The sequence below is a fragment of the Bactrocera neohumeralis genome, chromosome 6 (assembly GCF_024586455.1).
Source record: "Bactrocera neohumeralis isolate Rockhampton chromosome 6, APGP_CSIRO_Bneo_wtdbg2-racon-allhic-juicebox.fasta_v2, whole genome shotgun sequence".
Taxonomy (NCBI): Eukaryota; Metazoa; Arthropoda; class Insecta; order Diptera; family Tephritidae; genus Bactrocera; species Bactrocera neohumeralis.
Genome location: NC_065923.1, coordinates 1,812,553 through 1,835,519, shown reverse-complemented (window position 1 = coordinate 1,835,519; position 22,967 = coordinate 1,812,553). Strand labels below are relative to the sequence as shown.

The 22,967-nt window shown below is 39.8% G+C and overlaps 1 protein-coding gene across 3 annotated transcripts in view; it reads right to left on the bottom strand.

Moving 5' to 3' along the window:
• LOC126763353 (connectin) overlaps positions 1-22,967 on the bottom strand; it is a 397,643-nt gene that overhangs the window by 275,983 nt on the left and 98,693 nt on the right. The window lies entirely within an intron of this gene.

Here is a 22,967-nt window from a genome sequence, read left to right as displayed (position 1 = left end):
TTAGGGACTGTGTCTTAGGGAAAATAATAAAACCTGATGTAATTCAGACTTCAGATAAATTCCTTAGTCTTTAAAGTGACATTTGGAATCTTCTTTCTTCTTCTTCTTTATTGGCGTAGACACCGCTTACGCGATTATAGTCGAGTTAACAACAGCGCGCCAGTCGTTTCTTCTTTTCACTACGTGGCGCCAATTGGATATTCTTGGTGAAGCCAGGTCCTTCTCCACTTGGTCCCTCCAACGGAGTGGAGGTCTTCCTCTTCCTCTGCTTCCCCCGGCGGGTAATGCGTCCAATACTTTCAGAGCTGCAGTGTTTTCGTCCATTCGGACAGCATGACCTACGCTAGCGTAGCCGCTGTCTTTTAATTCGCTGAACTATGTCAATGTCGTCGTATATCTCGTACAGCTCATCGTTCCATCGAATGCGATATTCGCCGTGACCAACGCGCAAGAAACCATAAGTCTTTCGCAGAACTTTTCTCTCGAAAACTCGCAACGTCGACACATCAGATGTTGTCATCGTCCAAGCCTCTGCACCATATAGCAGGACGGGAATTATGAATGTCTTATAGAGTTTGGTTTTTGTTCGTCGAGAGAAAACTTTACTTCTCAATTGCCTACTCAGTTCGAAGTAGCACCTGTTGGCAAGAGTTATCCTGCGTTGGAGTTCCAGGCTGACATTATTGGTGGTGTTAATACTGGTTCCAAAATAGACGAAATTATCTACGACTTCAAAGTTATGACTGTCAACAGTGACGGGAGAGCCAAGTCGCGAGTGGGACGACTGTTTGTTTGATGACAGGAGATATTCCGTCTTGCCCTCGTTCACTGCCAGACCCATTTGCTTTGCTTCCCTGTACAGTCTGGAGAAAGCAGAACTAACGGCGCGGGTGTTGAGACCGATGATATCAATATCATCGGCAAACGCCAGCAGCTTATAGAAATTGTACCTGCTCGATTAAGTTCTGTAGCTCGAATTATTTTCTCCAGCAGCAGGTTGAAGAAGTCGCACGATAGGGAGTCGCCTTGTCTGAAACCTCCTTTGGTATCGAATGGCTCGGAGAGGTCCTTCCTGATCCTGACGGAGCTTTTGGTGTTGCTCAACGTCAGTTTACACAGCCGTATTAGTTTTGCGGGGATACCAAATTCAGACATCGCGGCATAAAGGCAGCTCCTTTTCGTGCTGTCGAAAGCAGCTTTGAAATCGACGAAGAGGTGGTGTGTGTCGATTCTCCTTTCACGGGTCTTTTCCAAGATTCGACGCATGGTGAATATAATAATGTCCAATCAGTTTGATGACGGTGGGCTTTAATCTTTCCCACAATTCGCTCGATAGAACCTTATACGCGATGTTGAGGAGGCTCATCCCACGGTAGTTGGCGCAGATTGTGGGGTCTCCCTTTTTGTGGATTGAGCAGAGCACACTTGAATCCCAATCGTTGGGTATGCTTTCGTCCGACCATATTTTACAAAGAAGCTAACGCATGCTCCTTATCAGTTTTTCGCCGCCGTGTTTGAATAGCTCAGCCAGCAATTCGTCGGTCCCCGCTGCTTTGTTGTTCTTCAGACTGGTAATTCCTATTCGAACTTCTTCATGGTCGGGTATTGGAATGTCTGCTCCATCGTCATCGATTGGGGAATCGGGTTCGCCTTCTCCTGGCGTGGTACGTTCACTGCCATTAACGAGAACATCAACCAACTGGGCAGCATCACCTCCCAATTAAGGGGCCGGACATTCCAGGTGCATGCCCTCAAATCCTAATTCTTCTTTCGTTTGCTGTGGTCGTCATCAAAAGGGGGGTCTCTCATCCGAGGCAGTTGATATCCTTTCATTGGGAGCGTTTTTTACGTGGCGGGTCCCAAACCCAGCGCACAACCCTGTGTAGGGGATATTTCGCCTTCTCACTTTAGCTCGCTTTCGAACTGATGTTCTTAGGAAGCCGTGAGCTGCTTGAGTCATATGAAAATGAATCGTTTCTGGCCACTCACAAGTGAATGGCGTTCAGAGAACTTTCCTCACTTCCGTGAACTTCTACACATGACTCCATCTTCCTTATATAAACACATAGAAAATCTATGCTAATTCAATGCTTCGCCAAACATTCAAAAGTCAAAAGCCAAAGCCTATACCAATATCATTCAAAGCCTTAGTAACCAACTTAATTTTTTGGAAATTACTGAACATAAGTATTTCAAGTTTAATGTACATAACTAACAGGAAGTTTCCATAAATTCTCGAATGCCTTTACTTTTTGAACTAATGTGTATTCCAAAAGTGACAAAATAAAATATCACCCATAACCAACTAATATCGAATAATCTGCTTACATGCCTAAACCATGACTTAAAGCCATATATTGGTAGATTGCAAACACAAATAGAAGATTATAGTTATTTTATCCTAGTCCTTGATATAGATGGTATGCCTATGTATATGTTGGAGAGTATATACGCACTTCAGTGTTTAATATCTAATCATAATGTGTTGAGGCTTCATTGGTCTCTGGTTGGCTATGTTTGAACGTAGTTACCAGCGCATATACAAATTTTTTTTTTTTTAGAAAAATCTTAGAAGGAAGAATTTTAAATATTTTCTCTGTGTTCGGTACACTATGATTGCTAAATTCTGTCGTCATCATCAAAGCGAATCCATACTCATATAATCTTGTTGCCAGGTAATACCTTAGCTGACAGCAGCTCAACCCTGAACGGGTATGAAAAGTATACCTTTTCTACATAAATAATCCAATTTATACAGCGGTCAACACTGGACACAACTACATCTCTATATTAACTGTATGCATATAATATGATAGATGTGCTGAAGAGCCCTCTAGGAAATGGAAGCGTAGATGAGAGAAGATTAGTGAAACCGAGCAGATGAGTTTAAGAATATTTCGTGAGATTATACTTTCCCATCATCTGGTCAAGCCAATTACTCCAAAATGACCGAAGTACAACCGAAGTAATTAAGAGTACGTCTATTTGCAAGGCTGGTGGAGTAAAAAAACTACTCATTAAATTTTATTTGATTACATTTAAGATAGTAGATAGCAATTGAAAAATATGACACATGGCTGCCAACTGTGAACTGTCAGATTCAAAAACACAAAAGCAATTTTGTGGGTTATCTCACTGGCTATCACATTGACGACGGTTTTAATCAAGCGGGTTAATCTATTCAAATTCTATTAATTTCAAACTCTTCACAACCAATTTTTCTTCAGAATTCTCAGTAATAAATTTCCTGCAAGGTATACCAATGTGTGCTTGCCTCTACATACTCATACTCATACACATATACAAGTATGTATGCCGTTAGTGAGGCCGTGTTGGCATGCATAATTTTGTTTGCACTTAACAAAGGATTTTCCAAGGAAAACATACTATTATTAGACTACACATACAGGTATGCTTTGTGATGTTCTGCGCAGCATGCATCAGTGTCGTTCAAATAAGCTCATGCATAGCTACATTCGCATACATACACACGTACTTGAGTGTGTACTTAGTGGGTGTGTGCTCAACATGACAGTTTCATTTCGTATTTTCTGCTTCTTCTGCGTTTCTTTTTTTGACTTGCATGTGCATTTTTTCGTTTAAAGTAAAGCATATTTCTATTATTGCTCATGCATGGAAACATACATTTTACATGAGTTTAAGTATGTGTGCGTCACAGTGCGAAATTCTTACACCTACCCTGCTGTGCACTTTGTGAAATGAAGCCTTGGTCAAGCTCGAATAAATGAAAGGTTGTCAATATTCTTTTGTCACATTCTTCATATTCTCCATGCGACAATACTCAACCTTCAAAAGTTTATAATATTCTTAAATTTAACGGTATTTTCGCTTGCTATGAATTGTCTTTGAAGCATTCTTCTGAATAAAATAAATATTCTCTGTCCAAACATAAGAAATTGAATTATAATTTCTATGTACTAAATAAGTGAAGAGAGAATTCTCAGAAATTCTTTGTAAATAAATTGAAAATTTTAGTAGTTATTTCAATTTAATACAATTCTTAATATATATTTTTTTTTTGTTTTTTAGAAAGCGGAAATAATTAATTTTTACCGTATTTCAAATATTTCAGGACTAAAAGTTTTGCAATTATCACGTGGTTAACCACTTCTACGATCTCTGATTCCTTGATTAGTATGTGATTGAGGTGGTTGGGTAAAAACAATAGAAGCTTTGCGCTTATTCACAGTCGAATTTTTAGATTCTTCTGGTAAAGAATCGGTAAGCTATTGAGAAGAATTCCAAACGAGAACGAGCTTCAGGAAAAATGAAAGTTTTTCAGCTCTTCGAAAACACGCTGAAGAACTTGGCTTTGTTTGTCGAAAGGTAAAAGCTGATCGAAGTAATTCCAATTACTCCAGCTTACAATGCGCTTGGAATAACTTGTGAAAAAGCCATAGATTTAGGTTCTGAAAACCACTTAGGCATTCTTTAACTAATTCTCTAATACAAAAGTGATATGTACATAATGATGAAAATTTAGTTAAACCACGGCAAAGATTAAAACTTCGTTACTGCGGCTGTTAAAGCTGATTAAAATTAAGCTGCGATCCCTTAATTTTTGGACCTTCTTTGGACTAAAAACATAAATTTTTAAAACAAAGTTTTCATCCCTAATAATGGAGGTAATTTTTTAAATATCTTCACAAGCAGCACTAAGAAAGTATTCCTTTTGTTCCAAATATTGGAGAGGCAGATTGACCTTCCATAACGAATAGATTTCTGTGCGATCGGATGGCAAGTAGATACTGCCTTGTCACTTATCTTGCCTGGCTGGAGAGAGTTTCGGAAATATTTATCAATCAAGGCGAACAACATAAAAACTAACTAAACCGGTTAAACAAATATTTGATACAAGAGGGCAAAGTTTCAATTTAAAAATGTTTGGTTTGACAAAGTGTTTTTAAAACTTTTCCAGAGTGATCTTTGTGATCAAACCTTAAAACCTATTAGCAAAAACTATAAGGACTATGTTGATAATTTTAAAATTATAAATTTATTCTTCAAAATCTATGTGGTCCTCCTTGGCCCCTATACATTAATGCATTTTTTCAATCCTCGAAACAGTTGTTAAAGTCAATTTCTGGAATAGGCTTCAATGCGCGAAGCGATTCACATTTAATGTCGTCAGTTATCTCAAAATAATAATAAAAATAAAAAATAATATCTAAAAATAATAATAATTACGTCAGTCAGCAAGGGTTTGTCCCTGGGCGCTCCACTGTGTCAAATTTAGCGGTTTTTAGCGATTATTGCATGTCTGCATTCTCCGCTGAATTTCAGGTAGATTGCTTCTACACATATTTCTCTAAAACCTTTGATAAAATTTCACACAACATTCTATTGAAAATTATCATCTTTAGGTTTTCAATCTGTCTTCTTGCAGTGGATTAAGTCATATTTGCACAATAGACGATGTGTTGTTATTGTTGATAGAGTGTCATCCGATTCATTCATTGCGTCTTCGGGAGTGCCACAAGGAAGCGTTTTGGATTTATCAATGACATTTCCCGTTGCTTCACTTTTGCTAACTTTTTGCTATATGCAGATGACTTAAACATTTTCGCAATAATCAAAAACTCCGAAGATGTAATGAAAATTCAATGTGATATTGATACTTTTTATGCTTGGTGCCTGAAATCAAACCTTTTTCTGAATCTAACTAAATGTTCTCAGATATCGTATGGGAGGGGACGTAGCATCGTACCTTCAAGTAACAATATTTCTAATTGCGTCCTAAAATGCGTAACTTAAATCAAAGATCTTGGGGTTAATATTTGACAATAGATTTTCTTTCATTAATCACTTCAACTATATCACTTCTATATCATTCTCTGTGCTTAGATTTGTCCGTCGAAATGCTTTTAATTTCTCCGACCCCTACACGTTAAAATTACTACATATATACTTTTTTTATTCGGTCTATTTTGGAGTACGCAGTGTTCATTTGGAGGCGTATTGCCTAGCGTAAATTAATAGGATTGAGGGCGTTCAAAAGATTTTTCTTAAATTTGCTTTCCGCTCCTTATAGTTTGTTGACCCAATACCATCGTATACATCTCGTTTATTGCTTTTACATTTTAGATTATTGGAAAATCGCCGGTCCACCCTCTGCCTTTCATTTGTTTTCAGTGTAATTAATGGAGTTATTGACTGTCCCTATTTATTAGGGAAAATTAATTTTAATACTCCTCAATCTCATTTCTCAATCTGGGGTTTTCTTCATTAATACCCTCAATTCTGTTTTTTAGTTTAAGTTATCTACTTATGTAACTGTAATTTAATTCTCCATTAGTCTGTAAGAATTAATGTTCATAGACTTAAGTAACTAAATAAATAATTCATAGTTCAAGAGCCAATATTAGCTCAGTTTATATTTCACCTTAAAAACCGGTTATTTTCAATAATGGTTACGAAAGTCCCTCTCCATTGGATTAAACGATTATGGAAAAGCGTTTTAATAATTCAAAGAGTTAAAATCTGCTTTGGCTCTAAATTAAAAAAAAAAACATCTTCTGACACATGATTGACACATAAGAGAGACGGCTTATGCCACACGCCATTGATGATCAAAGAAAGTTGACTGCAAACTTCAGCAAACCCAATATTTAATAGATTTTCGCTTCAAACAACAGTATTTTGCCAAAGTGCAGAAAACACACACACATATAGCCATACCTGGGCACTCACGTTCTTATATATGCATAGATATATATAAGTGTATGGATATGTATATATAGTACATATGTGTGTATGTACCTGTGCGCCTTTTATATTAAGACCTTCATTTGAATTTCATTGAAAGTCAAGTGAAAAGCCAAGTAAACAACAAGTCACTCATGTCACTGAAGCGCAAAGAAACACATACACACACACATAAAAACACTCCCACAGAATTTGCAAAAAATAATACTTTTTCCAGGCTCACGCCAATGAAATGCACAATGTACCCCAAAACCTTTGTCATGCAAATTGCGACTTGAGAAAGAGCAGCAGCAGCAGCAAAAGCAACAGCGAGAACAACAACAACAATAGGCGAAATGAGGTAACCAAGGCAAGCAAAATTGCAACCTTCATAACAAAAGTGAGAGCAACCAAGCCACGACAGACAGACAGACAGATAGACTAACGAATGAACGGACAGGCGAACGAGCAGGCAGGCAGACAGCTAGCTAGCAGCTGCGCTGTGAAGAACAATAACAACGCGAAATGCCAACTGCCAACTCGTCAGAAATACGGCAAACAAATGCCAAGCGCGCTGGCAAACCGCAACGGCTGTGTATGTGTATGTGTGTGAGTATGCGTATAGTGGAATAACTGAATATCTCTCTTTCAGTTCGCCCGAGTGTCAGGTGGAATATCAGTGAGCTAGTCAAGCAGGGTTAAAAGTGCTCAAATGCTGAAGTGGTGTGCTCGTGCACACTTGCCCACGCCGCTCCTAAGGCTTCGGTTGGTTTTCGTGCCCCTCGCCAGCTGGCAGCAGTAATGTAAATGTTCCAGTGCGCTTGCAAAGACCGCTTTGCTGGTGCCAGCGTCCCCTCACTGCTGCATTCAAAGCCCATTCGGTGCCCGGACCCCATTTCCCACTCGCTTAGCTGCGAGTCCTTAGCCCGCTTTCAAAACGCTATTTCCTGCTAAATTTTGTTATAAATTATTATGTTCTGTTATATTGAATACTTGGAACCGTGCTATATGTCGTGGTGTGTTATGTGCGCTTGCCCCCTTCGGAGGGTGCTCATCTGTACCAGTTCATACTTAGTGTAATTTAATCCAAATAAATTACGGTTAATTAGGTTTCTTTTGTAATTTTGTGCAAATTGTAGTTTACACTATTCTTCAACGTTGTTTCTCATGTTTGAAAAGAGCTCCAAGTGTTGGCTTATTTACATAAGTGAGCGAGAGAATTATGCATGTAAATAATGCAAGCGCAATTAAAAAATATGTTAAGTGCTCTAAAATATAACGGCGGTACTTTTTTCTCGATTCAGCAAGCTGTTAAAATAACTCTTGTCGTGATAATTGTGTTCGTAACTGCGATAAGGACATAGGCGTGCTTTAGGAGTAATTATTTGGGAGAAACTAAATATTAATTTTATTATTTAATGTATTTAATTAATTTGGCTCTACAATAAGGCTATTAAAGTTTCATCAAGCGAGGTTAATTCTTAATTAATATTGTGTTTGTTCTCTTTTAGAGGAGGTGAGGCGAGCCGATAATTGCATAGTCAACGAGCTTGCAAAAAGAAAGAATTCCTTTTCCCGATTACATCGGATTTGGACGAGTTGGGTCTCTGCGCTGATCACCAATTTGCTTCTGTATGACCAAAATATCTTCTTGGGATAGTGCAGAACTGTCAAAGTTAAATGGTTAGAAGGTGGTGTGGAAAAGTCCAGGCACTTTCCTTTCATAACAAGCATTTATAAAACTGGGTTCAAAACATCTCAGTATTCAAATTTTCGGTGAACCTGGTGAAATAACCGGAATGAACATCTGTCAGCTCAACAAATTTGTGGCAGACTAAAGGTGCTTTCACGATTTTGACAGCCTTTTCGAACAATACTTCAAAATATGCGGCTTGGCGTTCTACGCTATCCAAATATTGGATCCCCCCGTTTTTGGATCGACCTTTTAACATGACATAACCTAACCTAACACTAATGGACTGTTAGGGAAATATCCTCTTCTTGAATTGACCAGAGTGACCGTCAATTAATCAATTAATCTTGTGGGCCTGATCATTTGTATGCATACAATTATCACTCTGAATTGGTTTCAAGGAATACAAACATCCGTTAAGTGATTCATCTGTTTATAATTTAGCCTCATTTAGTACAAAAACACCTTTCTACTCTACAGATACAAGCGCTGCAGCTTAATCATTTAAAGCATTTACGTCTTAATCAAGTCTAATTAAAATAGAATCGTAACTGATTTCGACACCCACATCCACGCATGTGTAGGTGAGTGAGAGCGATTTGTGTTGTGATTGCATGTGGCCAAGTCTGGCAATTGACAGTGCTGGTCGTTGGTAAACAAGATCTGCGACGGTGTCGCCTATTGTCGGCTGTTGTTGACTTATCAACCACGAGTTGCGAGCCGAACTGTCTCAGGACACACACACATACACACACAGAGATGGATGATAAGCACCTAAATGCAATTGTTGAAATGTCTTTTGTGGCGTCTAATTCAAGCGCTGTCCTTATTGTTTCACACATACACGCGCACAATTGGTATTATTGCTTTTGTTTGCAATTGCCAGTCACACTTACTGCTGCTGGTGCCGGTGTTGCCACAGCTGCCATTTGCTGGCGTTGAACCAACACAATCACGACTAATTGTCGCCTAATTGTAACTGTAACACAATGCGGCAACTGACAGCTGATCAGCCATTGTGGTCAGTGTCGCTGCAAAATGGCGCAGGTGAGCGTTAATTATTTATATTTGTTGTTGTTGTTGTCGTTTTATGCCCAAATTTGCAGTTTGATTATTTCAATTGCAAATCAAACAAAGTGAAATATTTTCGAGAAATTGAAGTATAAATTGCAACTTTTTTTCGTCGAGTCGAAACTTTTTTGCGGTTTCATTGCAATGTAACAAATGTAATGGTAACACTAGCTGTATAGTTGTAATTTGTTGCCACTCACATTTCACTGACTACTTCCAACCAGCCGTCATTGAGTGTGTGTGCGCTTTAATTGACGTTGCTTTGGTTGCTGCCACAAACCAAGAAAGAACAAAATAAAAATGGTTTTGCGAGTTGGACACGCAGTGGCGTGTTTTTCCGCGTGAAATGGACACTACTGCAGTGCAGCGCGAATGCAATTTGAAAATCATAAGTTTTCCGATGCCAAAAAAAAAACTCATGCTCAATTTTTACATGCAATACATATATGTATATGTATAGGTAGTCAACTCTTACATGTAAACCATCACACCCACCCCACGCAAAAGGTGTTTAGTTCAATCTACAAAAAGTTGCGTATGTGAAAAACTCATAATTATATGTATATATGTATACATTTTACAATACAGCTTCTCTACAAAAGATAGCTTGATACGTTCATGCAGAAATCGTTTCTGTATCGGAAGACATTAAGTGGGCATCCACTCAAGTTCAAAGATTTTAGAGTATATAGTGAAGCACAAATGAATATATTATATCCATATGAGCTATCATTAATACATATGAACATCATTTGGATTCCAGATTTAATAGGTGAAGAAAGTAGACAGAAATTGTAGAAACGATGTCAAAGATATGGATGTTCATTGAAGCGACCTTTGCCAGAGAAATAACAAAGTCTGGAAAACTTAAATCCCAATATATCACTACAAAGGCAAATGTGTGGTGGGATCATTAGTCTCCTAATTTCCAATTGTGTGGTAGGATCATTAGTCTCCAAAGGTCTTGCTCAAGAAATACCTTTTAATAAAATAAGAAAGTTTAACAATTTGAAAGAAGGAGCTGATAAAATGAGTGGTCTCACAAAGTTGGGACGTAAGCGCATCCACAATTTCAGCACTCCTAGCAATCTAAGCCCAAAAAAGAGAAACAAATATTATTTTAGAATAATGTCGCAATATCTGGGACTACGAAAAAGTTTTAAAGATATTTTTCAAAGAAATGGCGACTGCCTGAAAATGAAACTTCCAAGAAACATGCTTTAAAAACTTTATCATTAGCACTTTACTCAGTACAGAGTTGTCTTCGATGCTGTAAAAATATCTTTTATAAATATCCTGAATGTGTATAGTGCAAATAAGGCTGTACTGACAAATTTTGATGGTACACGATGAGCGATGGCCGCTGTCAACAAAACTCGGTACGTGATATGATACTCGCATTCTAATGTAACACTGCGAAAATGGGCTTAATTACACTGCAACCATTGCTATTTTCCATATAACACAATTCTGAAATATTGTCGAATTTCATCAACTTTTCGTCTCCTGTTACCATTCGCTTCAGAAATGGTTCGTTTTCATTTCGTTTCAGCAAAGAATCGCAGAGGATGGAGTAATGTGTAGAAGTTCACGCAAGTGAGGAACGTTCTCTGATCGCCATTCACTTGGGAGTGGCCAGAAACGATTCTTTTACACATGGCTCAAGCAGCTCACTACTTCCGGTCTTTGACAAAGTAGCCTAAGAACATCCGTTCGAAGGCAAGCTAAAGTGAGAAGGCGAAACATCCCCTGCATAGGGTTGTGCGCTGGGTTTGGGACCCGCCACGTAAAAAAACACCCCCATTGAATAGTTATAACCAGCCTCAGATGAGAGACCCCCCTCTCGATGACGACCATGGCAAACGAAATAAGGACTACGATATCAGGGCATGCACCTGGAATGTCCGGTCTTTTAATTGGGAAGGTGCCGCTGCCCAGCTGGTTGATGTCCTCGCGAAAACAAAGGCTGACATCACCACCGTCCAAGAAATGCGATGGACGGGACAAGGACAGAGACGAGTAGGTCCTTGTGGCATTTACTACAGTGGCCACATAAAGAAGGGCAAGTTTGGTGTTGGATTCGTGGTGGGAGAGAGACCCCGTCGCCGAGTACTATCATTCACTCCGGTGAATGAACGTCTAGCCACAATCCGCATCAAAGCGAGGTTCTTCAACATATCGCTGATTTGCGCCCACGTCCCGACGGAAGAGAAGGACAATGTGACCAAAGATGTCTTTTATGAGTGCTTGGAGCGCACTTATGAGAGCTGCCCCCGCCACGATGTCAAAATCGTGCTTGGCGACTTTAACGCCAGGGTGGGTAAAGAAGGTATCTTTGGCACTACGGCCGGTACATTCAGCCTCCACGACGAAACATCCCCAAATGAGTTGAGGCTGATCGACTTCGCCGGGGCCCGAAATATGGTTATCTGTAGTACTAGATTCCAGCATAAGAAGATTCATCAAGCTACCTGGCTGTCTCCGGATCGAAAAACTACCAACCAGATCGATCATGTTGTGATAGGCGGAAGACACGTCTCCAGTGTTTTAGATGTGCGTGCGCTCCGAGGTCCTAACATCGACTCGGACCACTATCTTGTTGCAGCCAAGATTCGCATCCGCCTCTGTGCAGCAAAAAACACACGCCAACAAACACAAGGAGGGTTCGACGTCGAGAAGCTGCAATCACAACCGACAGCCGAACGATTTTCTGCTCGGCTTGCACTCCTGCTCTTTGAGAGCACTCGTCAACAACTCGGTATAAGGGAACTGTGGGACGGCATTTCAAATTCTTTACGTACAGCTGCAACCGAAGCCATTGGTTTTCGGAAAGTTCAAAAGAACAGCTGGTACGACGAGGAGTGCCGTGTCGCAGCGGAGAGAAAACAGGCTGCTTATTTCGCAACGTTACGATCGACCACAACACGTGCGGGATGGGATAGATACCGAGAGTTGAAAAGGGAAACGAGACGCATTTGAAGACAGAAAAAGGAAGAGGCTGAAATGCGTGAGTACGAAGAGCTTGATGAGCTGGCCGACAGGGGTAATGTTTGAAAATTCTACGAAAAGATGCGGCGGCTAACTGAAGGTTTCAAGACCGGAGCATACTCTTGTAGAACCCCCAAAGGTGATGTAGTGACCGATGCCTAGAGCATACTTAATTTATGGAGGGAACACTTCTCCAGCTTTCTGAATGGCAGTGAATGCACAACGCTAGGAAAAGGCGAACCTGATTCCCCAATCGATGACGATGGAGCAGACGTTCCAGTGTGGCTTCAGACCTGGAAAATCAACAACCGACCAGATATTCACCATGCGTCGAATCTTGGAAAAGACCCGTGAAAGAGGAATCGACACACACCACCTCTTCGTCGATTTCAAAGCTGCTTTCGACAGCACGAAAAGAAGCTGCCTTTATGCCGCGATGTCTGAATTTGGTATAATACGGCTGTGTAAACTGACGTTGAGCAACACCAAAAGCTCCGTCAGGATCGGGAAGGACCTCTCCGAGCCGTTCGATACCAAACGAAGTTTCAGACAAGGCGACTCCTTATCGTGCGACTTCTTCAACCTGCTTTTGGAGAAAATAATTCGAGCTACAGAACTTAATCGAGCAGGTACAATTTTTTATAAGCTGCTGGCGTATGCCTATGATATTGATATAATCGGTCTCAACACCCGCGCCGTTAGTTCTGCTTTCTCCAGACTGTACAAGGAAGCAAAGCAAATGGATCTGGCAATGAACGAGGGTAAGACGGAATATCTCCTGTCATCAAACAAACAGTCGTCCCACTCGCGACTTGGCTCTCCCGTCACTATTGACAGTCATAACTTTGAAGTCGTAGATAATTTCGTCTATTTTGGAACCAGTATTAACACCACCAATAATGTCAGCCTGGAACTCCAACGCAGGATAACTCTTGCTAACAGGTGCTACGACGAACAAAAACCAAACTCTATAAGTCACTCATAATTCCCGCCCTGCTATATGGTGCAGAGGCTTGGATGATGACAACAACCGATGAGTCGACGTTACGAGTTTTCGAGAGAAAAGTTCTGCGAAAGATTTATGGTCCTTTGCGCGTTGGTCACGGCGAATATCGCATTCGATGGAACGATGAGCTGTACGAGATATACGACGACATTGACATAGTTCAGCGAATTAAAAGACAGCGGCTACGCTAGCTAGGTCATGTGGTCCGGATGGACGAATACACTGCAGCTCTGAAAGTATTCGACGCAGTACCCGCCGGGTGAGGCAGAGGAAGAGGAAGACCTCCACTTTGTTGGAAGGACCAAGTGGAGAAGGACCTGGCTTCGCCAGGAATATCCAATTGGCGCCACGTAGCGAAAAAAGAAACGACTGGCGCGCTGTTGTTAACTCGGCTATAATCGCGTAAGCGGTGTCTACGCCAATTAAGAAGAAGAAGAAAGAATCGCAGATGTTAATTCGGTCCATTCAATTTTTCAAAGGCAATTCCTGTGATACCCAAAAATCGAGCTTCTTTTTTAGGCTTGAATTCCGATCCACTGGTTGACGTATTCTACATTAAAGTATTCCTCTGGCTTTGATTATTGCAAGTAGCAAGAGTAGAAAATGTTCGGTTGCCCCCGAACTTACTTGTTCCCAATTTTTTCAACTTTTTAAATTAAATTAAACTTTTTAAGAGATCGTAAATAAATTCCATTTTATCAAATTTAAAGCGCTTTAAAAATATATACTCGTATATATATGTGTACGCATATATCTCACATTTCATTTTCATTTCAACGCGATTTCTAAGTGTCAAAAAATCGCGAGCAAGCGCACACTCCCTCTGCTCGCACCGCCCCATTTCTGCTCACATCCACAGCTTCAACAATGGAGTGTCCAGCGCGAGGGAAGTGGTTGTGGAAATTGTTGTGGCATAGCCACCGCAGCAGCCATAAATAAAGAACAGTGCAAATAAGATGAACAGAGAGGATATGTTATTTTTCCGCTATACTGCAATCCTGCCACATGCCACATATGCGCCACAGCGCGCTATATGCAACATATTCGGCTACCGAAACACATTGGACAACGGTACATTGTGTAGTGGGCAGAGTGTGTGTGACGAAATTCGAAAACTAAACATATGAGTGTAACAAGTTTGTGTGTGTTGCATGCAATTTGAAAGCAAGTGTTGTGCCACAGTTGCTTTGCAAAAACAACATCGCGGCTGAAATGCAGCATGTGGTGAGGTCGGTGTTTTTCGTTCCGATTGCATTTGATATTATTTCGTTAACTTTCCTGCGCGGGGGCGGCGACGTGTAGGCGCCTGTGTGTATGTGTGGATTAAACTTCTCAGTTGTCTGTGCTTAAAATTCTAGCAAGTATTTACATGTTTATACACATGCTCGAACGTGTGAGTGTGTGTTTGTGTGGGTGTGCGCATATTGCATTTGCTGCTGTCTGTTTAGTCGACTAATTTCATCAGCGCGAATGTCAAGTTTCATAGAAAGTTAGTGCGGCAGTTCTGGCAAGTGGCAACCCTCTGTTCTATTTTGACTTTAGGTATATGGCCGTTACCCTGTTCCATCTGTTGTATCTGCCGCTGCACTGACAGCCACTGCAACTAACCGCAACCGCTATGATACGCCTGAGTGCCGCACGTAATACTCTTGGAAAAGTTTAAATATACAAATTTCGTAAAAAGTTACCACATTTTCCGCATTTACTCGGCAACTTGTGTTTATGTAATTATATGTGCAAGTAAAGTTGCTAAAACTGTCAGAGTATGTGGAAGTATATAGCTTGGCTATGCTTTAAGCTAAGCGTGGGTTACGCATCTGCTTAGTTTGAGTATATGAGGTCAACGAATTTTTAATTTGCGCGAGTTCATTTCCCCGTTTATAACGCGTTCTTCAGTGGAATAGATTGTCTGCATGTCGAGTAAAAAAGCACAATGTGTTAATATACATATGTACACCCGCGGCCAAGCGTAACTTACCACTTGATAATTTTTCACTATTTTCAATTTTTTTCGTTCTTTGGGTAACTTTTTTATGGATTTAATAGAATACGGGGAATATATCAATGGCTCGAATATATTTGGTTAACTGTTGACTTTAATCTGGCCCATTTGTAAAATTAAATTGAGACAACTTTATTTTATTTGCACACAAGTCTTTGATTTCATTATTACTAATTCTTGTGATAACTTAACAACATTTTTTGTTTCAATTGAAAATGGAATTACAACATATTCAAAAAGAATAACGGGAAATCTAATATGGCGTCGGTCCACCTCTAGCGGATATTACAGCTTCGATACGAGCAGGCATTGACCCAACAAGTTTCTCCAAAACACTGCTTGAAATTTCCTCCTCCCAAACACTTTCTAACATTTTTTTTAGTTCTGGTTTACTTTTACTTTTTTGACAGAACTTATTTTTTTTTTAATATTTTATATTTGTGTAAGTCAGAGATCACTTCGTTAAAACTTAACGGAAAAATTCCATTACCGCAACAAGTACCGTTACAATGAGTGATAGAACACGTTTTCGCTAGAAATTCCTTAATGGTAAGTTACGCTTGGCCGCGGGTGTACATACATATATGTATACGGCAATATATGCTAATTGTTAGTTTTAAACTTCGCCATATTTCCTATATCCTTAACTGTCCCAGCGCTTTCGCTCGGGTTTGCATTTGGCGGCAGTTTTCTGTTTTTCAGACACTCCAAAAAAACTTCCGACATTTTGGAAATCGCTCCCTTCTTCCTGTCCCAAACAACATATTTGCTGCGGCAGTCGTCCACGACGGTATTTCGTTGTCGTGAAGTAGGCATCCTAAATAATAAGTCCCTCAAATGGTTTTTTATTGGGTTTCGGGTCAATTTTTGGTTTTGCCTTTAGAGAATATGACTGGGTTAGCTTCGAAAGTGCTCTTTTTAATCAAATCGTCAGGTCCTAAGCTCTGCAAATGCCGCGATTAGCAAGACGTCCAATGTTTTTGCACCAAAAAATTCCAATGTTAGACAAATAGTCCACCCTTTTTAAATAGTTTGCAGTATTTATTAATACATTATTTATTTATTTATTTATATGTGGGAATGGGATATCGGACGAATGGGATAACGGAGGTAGTTTATTTCTAAATAAAATGCCATTTCAAAACGAATTATAAAACCGCATTATTCTGACTTAAAATGGGTATAACCTTTAAAGCGGATCACATAATGTCAAAGCGTGACAATTAGGCGACTTTCAAGAATTAAAAACAAAAGTAAAAGTCGCGATGACAAAAATTAGCTATCCACTGTTGCAGTTCGGCCTTCTCCGTGGAACGTTAAAACAATTGTCTACTGCAATGTCAGCACATTGAGATGCGCTTGAAAAAATTACGAAAAGGTGGCCTGAAAAAACTAAATTTTAAACAAAAATTTTGACCGTTGTTGACCTGTTCAATAAAATCAAAAGAAGAGTGGGGCTTTATATGGAGAACCATATACTCGTACAAAACATATAGAACAAAATTGGTATTGATCGAATCATTTGCCTTAGCGTAATCACTGCAGCAGTTTCGAAACCAACGCTTGTTAAGATAAACTGATCATGCTGATTGAACTGAGCAAACATAAAAACAGTAACTCGAAAGTTGTAACTCAAAAGCTGTTTCAGATATTGATATAAGAGTTCAGTATGTTATTTTTAAGGGAGTAGCCTATCTAAATTTGGAACATAATCAAAACCAATTTATTTTGAATTTCACACTTATGTGCCTTTTATCTTTTGCCTTAGCAATTCGTGAGGTGTCGTTTAACGACCTAATGAGAGCGTGACAGTAATACGATTTTTAATGACTTAACATATAATTTGAAACAAATGATGCAATAAAACTATTTGTTTCTGAAAAAGCTTCACTTTATGTAAAATTACCTTCAGGTTGATCGAAGTCACTCATACGCCCTATCCAACTCAACGCTCCGATATCTTTTGATGGAAGTGGATCAAACCGAATGGAACAGAATTAATAGAATCTAACAAAAAAACGATGCTTATTCATAATGATACAATCATATGTATTTTGACACTGCCATAAATTGCTAGCCCCTGCAGGTAGGCAACTAAATTTATGGAAAAAACACCCTCCTGGCAATTAGTAGGTTTGTCTACCTGCAATTACTGCACATGAATATTCAATTAGGAAGCAAATTGTAAATTAAATGCATTAATTAAATATTAATTTATTATTCACTACACAATTATTACACTCGAAGCAATGAAATTATCTAATTGCAGTGATTTACTGTGTATGGTTATTTGTTTGTGAGCGTCTCTATAATTATGATTAAATACCCACTCCACTTTATGTGTGCTCAAGTGTGTTTGCAAAGCAGTCACAAGCGACTCGATTTAGCTGCCAAGCTCTCTCCAGCAACTCAGTCGCAGTCACCGAGTAAATAGGGCATACAAAAGATTACCTAGAAATAGAGTCGCTTTGGCGGATAGTTTATCATGCGCCCACAAGCAAATAAATTTACAACTGTTCGCTCATATTTACCGTCGGCCTGCACAAACACAGCAGCAGATGCACAGCACAGAAGCACTTAGCACAGGCAACCATAAAAACGCATAAACAATATGTGTGTAATTGCGGTTGCAGCAGCAGCAGCCGAGTGGCAAAGGCATATATTCTACACACATACATACATACACATATGGCATGCACTAACGACATAAAAGTTCTCATATTTTTATGTGGCAATAAATTGCAGACTGCCAACAACTTTTTTTCCAAAGCTCTATTTTCACTTTATTTTTATTCTCCAACGGTCTTTTCATGTTTGTTATTTTTGTATGTCATGCAAAAACACTGACAACCGCAAAGCACAAGTGTGCTGATGGCTCAAATGTAGCAACCAGTTGAAGCGCCTAAAAGTATGCAATGCCAACAGAAACATGTTTTACATGAATATACATATATGTATATATATATATTTAAGTGAGTGTGTGTGGGCCCGTTTACACGCTTGTGCCGACTATTTTCTCTGTTTGTGCCTTCGCTGGTGTTCAATTACGCACGCATGCACCGCCGCTTATGCATATGTGTGCGTATGCTCGGTAAATGCGCCACTGTTGCCATATTATTTTCTAAACATGACTCCAATTACCGAGCGCACACCTATACATACGTACAGCTCTTGGTGGCGCACATGTGTACCACGCACAACAATAACAACAAAAAAGGTTGCCACTATAACAGCAAAAAAGCAGCAGAGCCACCAGCCAGCGCAATTGTAATAATAGTAGTGGTAACATAAGCACACTAACACTCACACACACACACGCATGTACGCAAGTCCACACTAGTTTGCATGTGACAATAGCCACCATTCTAGCGGCAACAATATTAATAATATTGCAACAACGGCGCGGCCACAGCGAGCAGCTGCTGCCAGCTTGCGCATGCATTAGTTACATTGTTGTTGCAGCGGTAACTAAAGCCGGCGTTCGCGCATTGTTTTGTTGTGTCGCTGGGTATCCTTGACAAGGAAGCAGATTTAGATTTTCAAAGTGGGTACTCATCCGGAAATGCACGACATGCCACTAATGCAACTATGTCGAGCAAAAAGTGCAAATACACTGTTATAAATATACATATGCACCGTATGTTGGTGTGTGTCACATATGTATGTGTACCAATAAGCCCACGCACGGCAAGGACAGTAGTTGGCGGCAAAGCTAGAATTATGGCAGTGATTGCTATAATTTGTAAATATAAGGTGACTCTTTAATGCTAATAATAACTCATGACCCTTATTATTTACCGGAAACCCAATTTTATGGAGGCCTAAGGACTTATGAAAGTTTCCATGCAAGAACTTTACTTTATTGCCATCCGTTCCAAATAATATCTTAGAAGACTGAACCGCTGCCGCGAACATTAATTCGCTGATTAATACGTATTTATAATCTTTTTTAAGAGTTTCTGACGTTCCTTTCTTTGTGTTTGTCGTAATATTTTGCATAAACTCTTTATGGACGAACGAAAGTCATTAGATATATTAAACGGGAGGATGGAGTCATGTGTAGAAGTTCACGCAAGTGAGGAAAGTTCTCTGATCGCCATTCACTTGGGAATGGCCAGAAGCGATTCTTTTACACATGGCTCAAGCAGCTCACTACTTCCGGTCTTTGACCAAGTATCCTCTGGGTAGCCTAAGAACATCCGTTCGAATGCGAGCTAAAGTGAGAAGGCGAAACATTCCCTACAAGGCTTGTGCGCTGGGTTTGGAACCCGCCACGTAAAAAAACACCCCCAGTGAAGAGCTATAACCAGCCTCGGATGAGAGACCCCCCTTTTGATGACGACCATGGCAAACGAAATAAGGACTACGAATTAAGGGCATGCACCTGGACAATCTGCGCCAACTACCGTGGGATTAGCCTCCTCAACATCGCATATAAGGTTCTATTGAGCGTATTGTGTGAAAGATTAAAGCCCACCGTCAACAAACTGATTGGACCTTATCAGTGTGGCTTTAGACCTGGCAAATCAACAACCGACCAGATATTCACCATGCGCCAAATCTTGGAAAAGACCCGTGAAAGGAGAATCGATACACACCACCTGTTCGTCGATTTCAAAGCTGCTTTCGACAGCACGAAAAGGAGCTGCCTTTATGCCGCGATGTCTGAATTTGGTATCCCCGCAAAACTAATACGGCTGTGTAAACTGACGTTGAGTAACACCAAAAGCTCCGTCAGGATCGGGAAGGACCTCTCCGAGCCGTTCGATACCAAACGAGGTTTCAGACAAGGCGATTCCCTATCGTGCGACTTTTTCAACCTGCTTTTGGAGAAAATAGTTCGAGCCGCAGAACTAAATAGAGAAGGTACCATCTTCTATGAGAGTGTACAGCTGCTGGCGTATGCCGATGATATTGATGTCATCGGCCTCAACACCCGCGCCGTTAGTTCTGCTTTCTCCAGGCTAGACAAGGAAGCACAGAAAATGGGTCTGGCAGTGAACGAGGGCAAAACGAAATATCTCCTGTCATCAAACAAACAGTCGTCGCACTCTTTGAAGTCGTAGATAATTTCGTCTATCTTGGAACCAGCGTAAAAACCACCAACAATGTCAGCCTAGAAATCCAACGCAGGATAACTCTTGCCAACAGGGAGTGTTGGCGGACAGAGTAGGCAATTGAGAAGCAAAGTCCTCTCTCGACAAACAAAAACCAAGCTCTATAAGTCACTCATAATTCCCGTCCTGCTGTATTGTGCAGAGTCTTGGACGATGTCAACAACGGATGAGTCGACGTTGCGAGTTTTCGAGAGAAAAGTTCTGCGAAAGATTTATGGTCCTTTGCGCGTTAGCCACGGCGAATATCGCATTCGATGGAACGATGAGCTGTACGAGATATACGACGACATTGACATAATTCAGCGAATTAAAAGACAGCGGCTACGCTGGCTAGGTCATGTTGTCAAAATGGATGAGAACACTCCAGCTCTGAAAGTATTCGACGCAGTATCCGCCGGGGGAAGCAGGGGAAGAAGAAGACCTCCACTCCGTTGGAAGGACCAAGTGGAGAAGGATTGGAATATCCAATTGGCGCCACGTAGCGAAAAGAAGAAACGACTGGCGCGCTGTTGTTAACTCGGCTATAATCGCTTAAGCGGTTTCTACGCCAATTAAGAAGAAGAAGAAGCTAGGAGAAAATCAGATTGAAACTATTGTACATACAAAATAAGCGGTCTCCCATACTGAGATATAGGTATGGCTTTAAAACTCTCACATAAGGTACAGGAGCTAGGGAAAGCTTTAAACCGATTTTAATTTTGGCACCACGGTATATTATTATCAAGGAAATATAATATGAATGTCATAAAAATGTCTCATAAATTGGCTAATATTTTCGATAAAATTTTTACATTTTGAGTATATGAGAGTGTGGAAACTTCTGGTCCCGGGTTGGACCCGTCTTGGAATTGTGCAAAATCTTATTCATACGAGTATCTATATTTTAGCGTTTGGTTTATATAAGTTTAAATTTGAAACTGTGTTAAGTCGGAACTAGGCGTGGTTTACTTCTGTTCGTCCATTTTTAAATGATGGCTTAAGAAGTTCGATGTGTGTTATGAACCAAATTTAACAGAACTTGCTTGAAAAGTGGTAGAGGTAAGATATTTTTCCGTAAATATTTATATATACTGCACTGCATTTTATACTTTTTCTCTTAAAGGGCTTTTGTGGAGTGGCTATGTCCCAATTTTCCTATCCGTAATAGCAACGTCCTCAGGGTACAAAAGAATATTTTGTAACTAGATTTATCAATATATTTTGCAAAAAACAGAGGGATGGCGGAACACTCGGAACTCACCACTTAGAACACCCTTTTTGAGCATAAGTTGGCAATATTTGCATATATTCACTTTCACAGCTCACTTTAACAACAACAATGGTGTCCATTTATTGAAATTGCCGTGAATACAATGGCAAGCAATGTGATACCCATTTGTCGGCACTCAGTTGTTGGCCGCACGCAAAAACGTACAAAAAAGTATACTGGGTGTCCAATTTATATGGTCAACGTATTCTTAAATTGAAGCATTGAATAGAAATGAATAGGTTTGAATCTTTTGTGAACGGAATTTAGTAAAAAGTGGTTGGAAATTTATAAATTTCATACCAAATCGTCAGCTTATAAGAAAGCATAAGTCTTATATAGCAGCAAGGTTGTAGGACCAACTATTTAATTTTTGACCGATGTGAAAAGCGTTTTTGAAAATGCTATGATTTGGATTCTGATCAGAAATAAAGCAAATCACAGTCCTCATAATCCCATTATTCACCCTGAAATATAAAACACAAAATTGTTAAGCTCTCAAACTTGATTTTCATCAACTTTATTGTTTCCTACCTGTCAATATAGCCTCAAATTTTCAAAACTTTAAAAGACAATTTCTTTCGTTTTTCGCATCCAACAACTACAAGTTTTATATTGCTGGACCTTTTCTGTCGCCCACAAACGATGCTTATACATTAGTGCGGGTTGATTTGCAGCCAGAAAAAAAGGCAACAATCGCGTATACGGAAAATGTTCTACGGATCATTCTGAATAAGTTTACCCAAGAGACTATAGATCTAAAACTGTTTTTGAACCACCGATTTTTAAGGAGAAGCTTTTTAGGGATCATAAAAATTTGTTCGTCGGATTTTGAGATGTCCGAATGAAATATAATATTTAGGTATATATGCAAATATTATATTCATCATTTGTCGGAATCGGTCAGATCGGGCAACTATAACACATATCTGCTACAACACAACCCAGTACTCCTGCTCTAATTTGCATATATAATTTAGCAGATGTTTACTCGCCAGTAGTGCGCATTTTGGCGCGCGCCACATTTTTTTTTGTTTGAAGTGACCGTCAGCCAAACTTCACAAACTATGTATCTCGACATTACCCACAGTTTTTCTCTGTCATGCCGTCTTGCATAATCTAAAAAGCGTTGTCAAAGT